The sequence below is a fragment of the Oncorhynchus keta genome, chromosome 13, assembly GCF_023373465.1.
Source record: "Oncorhynchus keta strain PuntledgeMale-10-30-2019 chromosome 13, Oket_V2, whole genome shotgun sequence".
NCBI classification, from domain to species: domain Eukaryota; kingdom Metazoa; phylum Chordata; class Actinopteri; order Salmoniformes; family Salmonidae; genus Oncorhynchus; species Oncorhynchus keta.
The window spans coordinates 7,589,388-7,597,883 of record NC_068433.1 but is presented as its reverse complement, the minus strand read 5'-3'; the positions used below and the strand labels follow the sequence as shown (position 1 = coordinate 7,597,883).

At 42.4% G+C, this 8,496-nt stretch overlaps 2 long non-coding RNA genes across 51 annotated transcripts; both read right to left on the bottom strand.

Annotated features, from left to right (window-relative positions):
• Nucleotides 1–1,112: 1,112 nt before the first annotated feature.
• LOC127906683 (uncharacterized) lies at nt 1,113–4,731 on the bottom strand. The gene is made up of 2 exons (XR_008062415.1): nt 4,653–4,731; nt 1,113–4,620 (listed from the first exon to the last, which is right to left on the bottom strand). It is a non-coding gene; the product is annotated as an uncharacterized LOC127906683 (long non-coding RNA).
• A 516-nt stretch (nt 4,732–5,247) lies between these two features.
• Nucleotides 5,248–8,126, bottom strand: LOC127906682 (uncharacterized). 50 transcript variants are annotated; one of them, XR_008062383.1, is made up of 5 exons: nt 6,536–8,126; nt 5,976–6,479; nt 5,640–5,891; nt 5,528–5,555; nt 5,248–5,359 (listed from the first exon to the last, which is right to left on the bottom strand). It is a non-coding gene; the product is annotated as an uncharacterized LOC127906682 (long non-coding RNA). The 50 variants fall into 50 exon arrangements; XR_008062375.1 differs by lacking the exon at nt 5,528–5,555 and adding an exon at nt 5,416–5,499; XR_008062394.1 differs by lacking the exon at nt 5,528–5,555 and adding an exon at nt 5,416–5,499 and having other exon boundaries at nt 5,724–5,891.
• Between the last annotated feature and the right edge of the window lie 370 nt (nt 8,127–8,496).

Sequence of the window (8,496 nt, the reverse complement as noted above, 5' to 3'; positions counted from 1 at the left end):
GCAGGTAATCTAGTGGTTAGAGTGTAGGGGGAGGCAGGTAGCCTAGTGGTTAGAGTGTAGGGGCGGCAGGTAATCTAGTGGTTAGAGTGTAGGGGCGGCAGGTAATCTAGTGGTTAGAGTGTAGGGGGAGGCAGGTAGCCTAGTGGTTAGGGTGTAGGGGAGGCAGGTATCCTAGTGGTTAGAGCATTGGGTCACTAACTGAAAGGTTGCTGGATTGAATCTCTGAGAAAGACAAGGTAAAAAAAAATATCTGTCTTTCTGCCACCCGGAAGACACGTTTCAGTTGAATACATTCAGTTGGACAACTGACTAGGTATCTCCACTTTCCCCATCTGGTCTCAATGAATATGGATATACTCGGCTTTTTACAAATCAATGGCTGCACCTGCTGGTAGTTTGTGGTTAAGCAATCACACCTAATGAGTTTCATGTATGATATTGAATTTTCACCACCTCAAAATAACAAAGGAACTGATTTGAAATGGTCTTTTATTTTGTTATGGTTATTTTAGAACATCAAATTTGATATTGACTTTTATAATTAATATCAACTGTATATTATCAACGAGGGAAACAGCAGTGTCCTATTTGGGATCTATTCCTTCCTATGTAATGGTCTGTATCAATGTTAAACTCTGTTCATCAGAATCATCACGTCTTATAAAGTGTTACATAATGGCCTTGACAAGTAACCTGTGGTCACCTTCAGGACAAAGATGTGTTGTCATGGGGACACATGGCTCAGAGACGGTGTGTGTCGCCCCCCGGTGGTCTATTGAGGTATTACATTCTCTCTCGTCCTGTATTTCAATCTCTGCTGCTTTCAGACCATCTGTCTCTCTCTCTCTCATCTCTCCTTCTCCTCATTCTCACTCTCTCACAGTAACTCACTGGCTAAGCAAGGGAAGGTGACACTGCTGGAGGGAGGGAGGGAGGGAGGGAGGGAGGGAGGGAGGGCATACAAAGAGAGTTTGAACTGCTGCCAACTCTCCTCTGTTGTACCTCTCTCTCTCCTCCATCACTCCTCTTTGTCTACCCATCTCCTATTTCAGTGATCTATTGAACACTGGGCGTTACAGGGCATATAGAGAGACGGAGGGAGGGAGGGAGGGAGGGGAGAGAGGAATGGAAAGAGTCTGTGTGGGGGTGGAGAATTCAATGTGAGTGAGTGAGAGAGAGAGAGAGAGAGACATAACCATGTAATTGCCAGCTGCTCATGCTCCTCCACACAGCACTGACACAGCAGAAAACAGTGAAACACACACAGGACAGCTTGACACACTCTGTCTATAGAATAGCAGCAGCATTCAGAGCCTTTCCAAACTATTCAGACCCCTTTACTTTTCCAACGTTACAGTTACAGTTCTTTGCCTCATCAATCTACACACAATACCCCATTATGACATCACAATACCCCATTATGACATCACAATACCCCATTATGACATCACAATACCCCATTATGACAAGGAAAAAACATATATTTTTTTTACATTTTAGCTCATTTATAAAAGCTAAAAACCTGAAATATGACATGTATATAAGTCTTCAGTACCTTTACTCAGTACTTTGCTGAAGCACCTTCTGCAGCGATTACAGCATGGAGTCTTCTTGGGTATGACGCTTCAAGCTTGACACACCTGTATTTGGGGAGTTTCTCACGTTCTTCTCTGCAGATCCTCTCTGTCAGGTTGGATGGGCAGTGTCATTGCACAGATATTTTCAGGTCTCTCCAGAGATGTTCGATCGGGTTCAAGTCCGGGCTCTGGCTGGGCCACTCAAGGACATTCAGAGACTTGTCCCAAAGCCACTCCGGCATTATCTTGGCTGTGTGCTTAGGTTCGTTGTCCTGTTGTAAGGTGAACTTTCACCCTGGTCTGAAGCCTTAATTGCTCTGCCTTAGGTTTTCATCAAGGATCTCCCTGTACTTTACTCTGTTCATCTTTCCCTCGATCCTGACTAGTCTCCCAGTCCCTGCAGCTGAAAAACATCCCCACAGCATGATGCTGCCACCACCATGCTTCACAGTAGGGATGGTGCCAGGTTTCCTTCAGATGTGACGCTTGGCATTCAGGCCAAAGTGTTCAATCTTGGTTTCATCAGACCAGAGAATCTAGTTTCTCATGGTCTGAGAGTCTTTAGGTTCCGTTTGTCAAACTCCAAGCGGGCTGTCATGTGCCTTTTACTGGGGAGTGGCTTCCGTCTGGCCACTCTACCATAAAGGCCTGATTGTACTGCAGAGAAGGTTGTCCTTATGGATTTATTTCCTCAGACGAAATATATTTTCACCATCGGGTTCTTGGGCACCTCGCTGACCAAGGCCATTTTCCCCCGATTGCTCAGTTTGGCCGGAAGAGTCTTGTTGGTTCCAAACTTCTTCTATTTAAGAATGATGGAGGCCAGTGTGTTTTTGGGGACCTTCAATGATGCAGACAGTTTTTGGTACCCTTCCCCAAATCATGTCCAATCAATTGACACAGGTGGACTCCAATCAAGTTGTAGAAACATCTCAAGAGGATCCATGGAAACAGGATGCACCTGAGGTCAATGTTAAGTCTCATAGAAAAGGGTCTGAATACTTATGTAAAATAAGCTATATTTCAGTTTTTTTTATATTTCTGTTTTCGTGGTATCCAATTGTTTTTAGTAGCTACTATCTTGTCTCATCGCTACAACTCCCGTATGGGCTCGGGAGAGACGAAGGTTGAAAGTCATGCGTCCTCCGATACACAACCCAACCAAGCCGCACTGCTTCTTAACACAGCTCCATCCAACCCGGAAGCCAGCCGCACCAATGTGTGCACCTGGCAACCTTGGTTAGCGTGCACTGCGCCCGGCCTGCCACAGGAGTCGCTGGTGCGCAATGAGACAAGGATATCCCTACCGGCCAACCCCTCCCTAACCCGGACGACGCTAGGCCAATTGTGCGTCGCCCCATGGACCGCCCGGTCACGGCCGGTTACGACAGAGCCTGGGCGCGAACCCAGAGATGGAGCTGCAGCACAGCGCCCTTAACCACTGCGCCACCCGGGAGGCCCTATTTCTGTATTTTTATTTTGAATACATTTGCAAAAAATTTAAAATATATATTTTTTTTGATTTGTCATTATGGGGTATTGTGATGTCATTATGGGGTATTGTGATGTCATTATGGGGTATTGTGATGTCATTATGGGTTATTGTGTGTAAAACAACTATTTAACCCATTTTAGAACAAGGCTGTGTTCTCCAAACCCATTTGCATCAAACATTTGAATCTCGGATTATTCAAAGTTATTCAAAGCAGAACTATGCTACCTCAACACACCTGTGCTGTAATAGATGTACAGAACAACACTGTGTACTCATAGATAACGTGTCTACATTTTATTATTTTATATTCAGTTCATTCAATTAATTCAACGGCAGCACAAAAAGACAGAAAAATGTACTTTTCAAATTAAAAATGATTATAATTAGGATGAAATCAATGTGATCTGCTAATCGTCATTAATATATATATATGATATATGCATGATATATGCATTTAAATAGTATATATATATATACTATTTAAATGCATATATCATAATCAACCTTTACCCCTGAAAGCCATACTGTACGGCAGGGGTTGGCAACTAGATGATGAAAGATGATTTTTGTGGTCCGGGGGCCAGAACATAATTCTAATCATCTGCAAATTGACCACAGCTAAGCTCAAAAAGAGATTGTATTTTTCAAATACAATCATTTCAAACCTTGACTTTACCGAGGCACCATTACCTATGTCTCTTTATTTATTCGTGGGAAAACATGAGGAACAGATTTACTGGGGCTGAATTTCTGGTGATTTTTACAATCTCCTTCGACCGGTTTTGGCCTGCGGGCCGCCGTCTGTTGCCGAATCCTGGTAAAGTAATCTTGTTTGTACTACTACTTGTTTGTCTTACATCCACTTTGCATTACATCTGATAACGTTACGTCTGACATCTCTACACAGACAGGATAAAGAGCCTCACGTTACGTCTGAAATCTCTACACAGACAGGACAAAGAGCTTAACGTTACGTCTGACATCTCTACACAGACAGGATAAAGAGCTTAACGTTACGTCTGACATCTCTACACAGACAGGATAAAGAGCCTAACGTTACGTCTGACATCTCTACACAGACAGGATAAAGAGCCTAACGTTACGTCTGACATCTCTACACAGACAGGATAAAGAGCCTAACGTTACGTCTGACATCTCTACACAGACAGGATAAAGAGCCTAACGTTACGTCTGACATCTCTACACAGACAGGATAAAGAGCCTAACGTTACGTCTGACATCTCTACACAGACAGGATAAAGAGCCTAACGTTACGTCTGACATCTCTACACAGACAGGATAAAGAGCCTAACGTTACGTCTGACATCTCTACACAGACAGGATAAAGAGCCTAACGTTACGTCTGACATCTCTACACAGACAGGATAAAGAGCCTAACGTTACGTCTGACATCTCTACACAGACAGGATAAAGAGCCTAACGTTGTGTCAACAGAACTATTGAAATGTTACATTTAGGTTATGGAAAGATTATTTCCTCAACGTTTGTAGTAATGCATCATTCTTTCAAGTCTGGCAGATTGCCTACCTGGCAGATTGCCTACCTGGCAGATTGCCTACCTACAAAGAGCTGTGTGGGGCTTTGAAGGTAGACTATCTGTAAGCAAGTGTTGCCTAAACGTTGCAGAAATGTTAGTGCAGACAGGATGTTACTGACATCCTTACAGGATAAACAGCTAATGTTACGTCTGACATTTACATTACAGGATAAAGAGTTACGTTCAACCTCTGACATTACAGACAGGATAAAGAGCCTAACGTACACAACAGGATAAAGAGCCTTTACGTCTGACATCTTACATTACAGCAGGATGTTACGATTAACGTCTGAACCTTTACATTACAGATAAAGATGTTACGTCAACCTTTACATTACAGATGATGTTATGTCAACCTCTGACATTACAGCAGACATGTTATGTCAACCTTTACATTACAGCTGACATGTTACACAACCTTTAAACAGCCTAACGTTGTGTCAACAGAACTATTGAAATGTTACATTTAGGTTATGGAAAGATTATTACATTACAGCGATGTTAATGCATCATTCTTTACATTACAGCAGATTGTTACCTACAAAGAGCTGTTACATTACAGTAGACTATGTTATGGCAAGTGTTTACATTACAGAAATGTTAGTGCTTATGTCAACCTTTACATTACAGCGATGTTATGGCAACCTTTACATTACAGCGATGTTATGGCAACCTTTACATTACAGCGATGTTACGGCAACCTTTACATTACAGCGATGTTACGGCAACCTTTACATTACAGTGATGTTATGTCAACCTTTACATTACAGCGATGTTATGTCAACCTTTACATTACAGCGATGTTATGGCAACCTTTACATTACAGCGATGTTACGTCAACCTTTACATTACAGCGATGTTATGTCAACCTTTACATTACAGCGATGTTATGGCAACCTTTACATTACAGCGATGTTACGGCAACCTTTACATTACAGCGATGTTATGGCAACCTTTACATTACAGCGATGTTATGTCAACCTTTACATTACAGTGATGTTATGTCAACCTTTACATTACAGCGATGTTACGGCAACCTTTACATTACAGCGATGTTACGGCAACCTTTACATTACAGCGATGTTACGGCAACCTTTACATTACAGCGATGTTACGGCAACCTTTACATTACAGCGATGTTATGGCAACCTTTACATTACAGCGATGTTACGTCAACCTTTACATTACAGCGATGTTACGTCAACCTTTACATTACAGCGATGTTATGTCAACCTTTACATTACAGCGATGTTACGGCAACCTTTACATTACAGTGATGTTACGGCAACCTTTACATTACAGTGATGTTACGTCAACCTTTACATTACAGCGATGTTATGTCAACCTTTACATTACAGCGATGTTACGGCAACCTTTACATTACAGCGATGTTACGTCAACCTTTACATTACAGCGATGTTATGTCAACCTTTACATTACAGCGATGTTATGTCAACCTTTACATTACAGCGATGTTATGTCAACCTTTACATTACAGCGATGTTACGGCAACCTTTACATTACAGCGATGTTACGTCAACCTTTACATTACAGCGATGTTACGGCAACCTTTACATTACAGCGATGTTATGTCAACCTTTACATTACAGCGATGTTATGTCAACCTTTACATTACAGCGATGTTATGTCAACCTTTACATTACAGCGATGTTATGTCAACCTTTACATTACAGCGATGTTATGTCAACCTTTACATTACAGCGATGTTATGTCAACCTTTACATTACAGCGATGTTATGTCAACCTTTACATTACAGCGATGTTATGTCAACCTTTACATTACAGCGATGTTATGTCAACCTTTACATTACAGCGATGTTATGGCAACCTTTACATTACAGCGATGTTATGTCAACCTTTACATTACAGCGATGTTGTGTCAACCTTTACATTACAGCGATGTTACGTCAACCTTTACATTACAGCGATGTTACGGCAACCTTTACATTACAGCGATGTTATGTCAACCTTTACATTACAGCGATGTTACGGCAACCTTTACATTACAGCGATGTTACGTCAACCTTTACATTACAGCGATGTTACGGCAACCTTTACATTACAGCGATGTTATGGCAACCTTTACATTACAGCGATGTTATGGCAACCTTTACATTACAGCGATGTTATGGCAACCTTTACATTACAGCGATGTTATGGCAACCTTTACATTACAGCGATGTTATGGCAACCTTTACATTACAGCGATGTTATGGCAACCTTTACATTACAGCGATGTTACGGCAACCTTTACATTACAGCGATGTTACGGCAACCTTTACATTACAGCGATGTTACGTCAACCTTTACATTACAGTGATGTTATGTCAACCTTTACATTACAGCGATGTTACGTGGAGATGTAGCTTTTTTGTGCACCATAAAGCAAAAGAACCTGGTTCTGGTTCTCAAAAAGCTACCTCTACCTCTACCTCTACCTCTCACAAGCTTGTGCAATTCAGTGCATCGAGACGCATGTAAATACATGTAGTGTGTGTGTGTGTGTGTGTGTGTGTCAGAGTGTGTGTGTGTGTGTGTGTTGTGGGGTGTGTGTGTGTGTGTTAGGGTGTGTGTGTGTGTGTGTGTGTGTGTGTGTGTGTGTTAGTGTGTGTGTGTGTCTGTGTGTATTAGAGTGTGTGTGTGTGTCTGTGTGTATTAGTGTGTGTGTGTGTGTGTCTGTGTGTATTAGTGTGTGTGTGTGTCTGTGTGTATTAGTGTGTGTGTGTGTCTGTGTGTATTAGAGTGTGTGTGTGTCTGTGTGTATTAGAGTGTGTGTGTGTGTGTGTGTGTCTGTGTGTATTAATAATAATAATATAATATATAATATATAGAGTGTGTTTGTGTGTGTGTCCGTGTGTATTAGTGTGTGTGTGTGTGTGTATTAGAGTGTCTGTGTGTATTAGAGTGTGTGTGTCTGTGTGTATTAGAGTGTGTGTGTGTCTGTGTGTATTAGAGTGTGTGTGTCTGTGTGTATTAGAGTGTGTGTGTCTGTGTGTATTAGAGTGTGTATTAGAGTGTGTGTGTGTCTGTGTGTATTAGAGTGTGTGTGTCTGTGTGTATTAGAGTGTGTGTGCCTGTGTGTATTAGAGTGTGTGTGTGTCTGTGTCCTCACAGTCTGTTCTATGAGTTGTTGTTTAATCAGTGTTTAAAGGTCATTCTGCTGTTTGCTGCCTAACAGAAGATGGAAGGGAGTTAGTTATATGTGATCGTGTCTCTGTTTAATAATACTGTGAGTTGCCATGAATTCCTTTTGGACTTTGGGACTGTGAAGAGACCCCTGGTGGCATGTCTTGTTTGGTATGTATGGGGTGTCTGAAGAGACCCCTGGTGGCATGTCTTGTTGGGTATGTATGGGGTGTCTGAAGAGACCCCTTGTGGCATGTCTTGTTGGGTATGTATGGGGTGTCTGAAGAGACCCCTAGTGGCATGTCTTGTTGGGTATGTATGGGGTGTCTGAAGAGACCCCTGGTGGCATGTCTTGTCTATGTATGGGGTGTCTGAAGAGACCCCTGGTGGCATGTCTTGTTGTATGTATGGGGTGTCTGAAGAGACCCCTAGTGGCATGTCTTGTTGGGTATGTATGGGGTGTCTGAAGAGACCCCTGGTGGCATGTCTTGTTGGGTATGTATGGGGTGTCTGAAGAGACCCCTGGTGGCATGTCTTGTTGGGTATGTATGGGGTGTCTGAAGAGACCCCTGGTGGCATGTCTTGTTGGGTATGTATAGGGTGTCTGAAGAGACCCCTGGTGGCATGTCTTGTTGGGTATGTATGGGGTGTCTGAAGAGACCCCTAGTGGCATGTCTTGTTGGGTATGTATGGGGTGTCTGAAGAGACCCCTAGTGGCA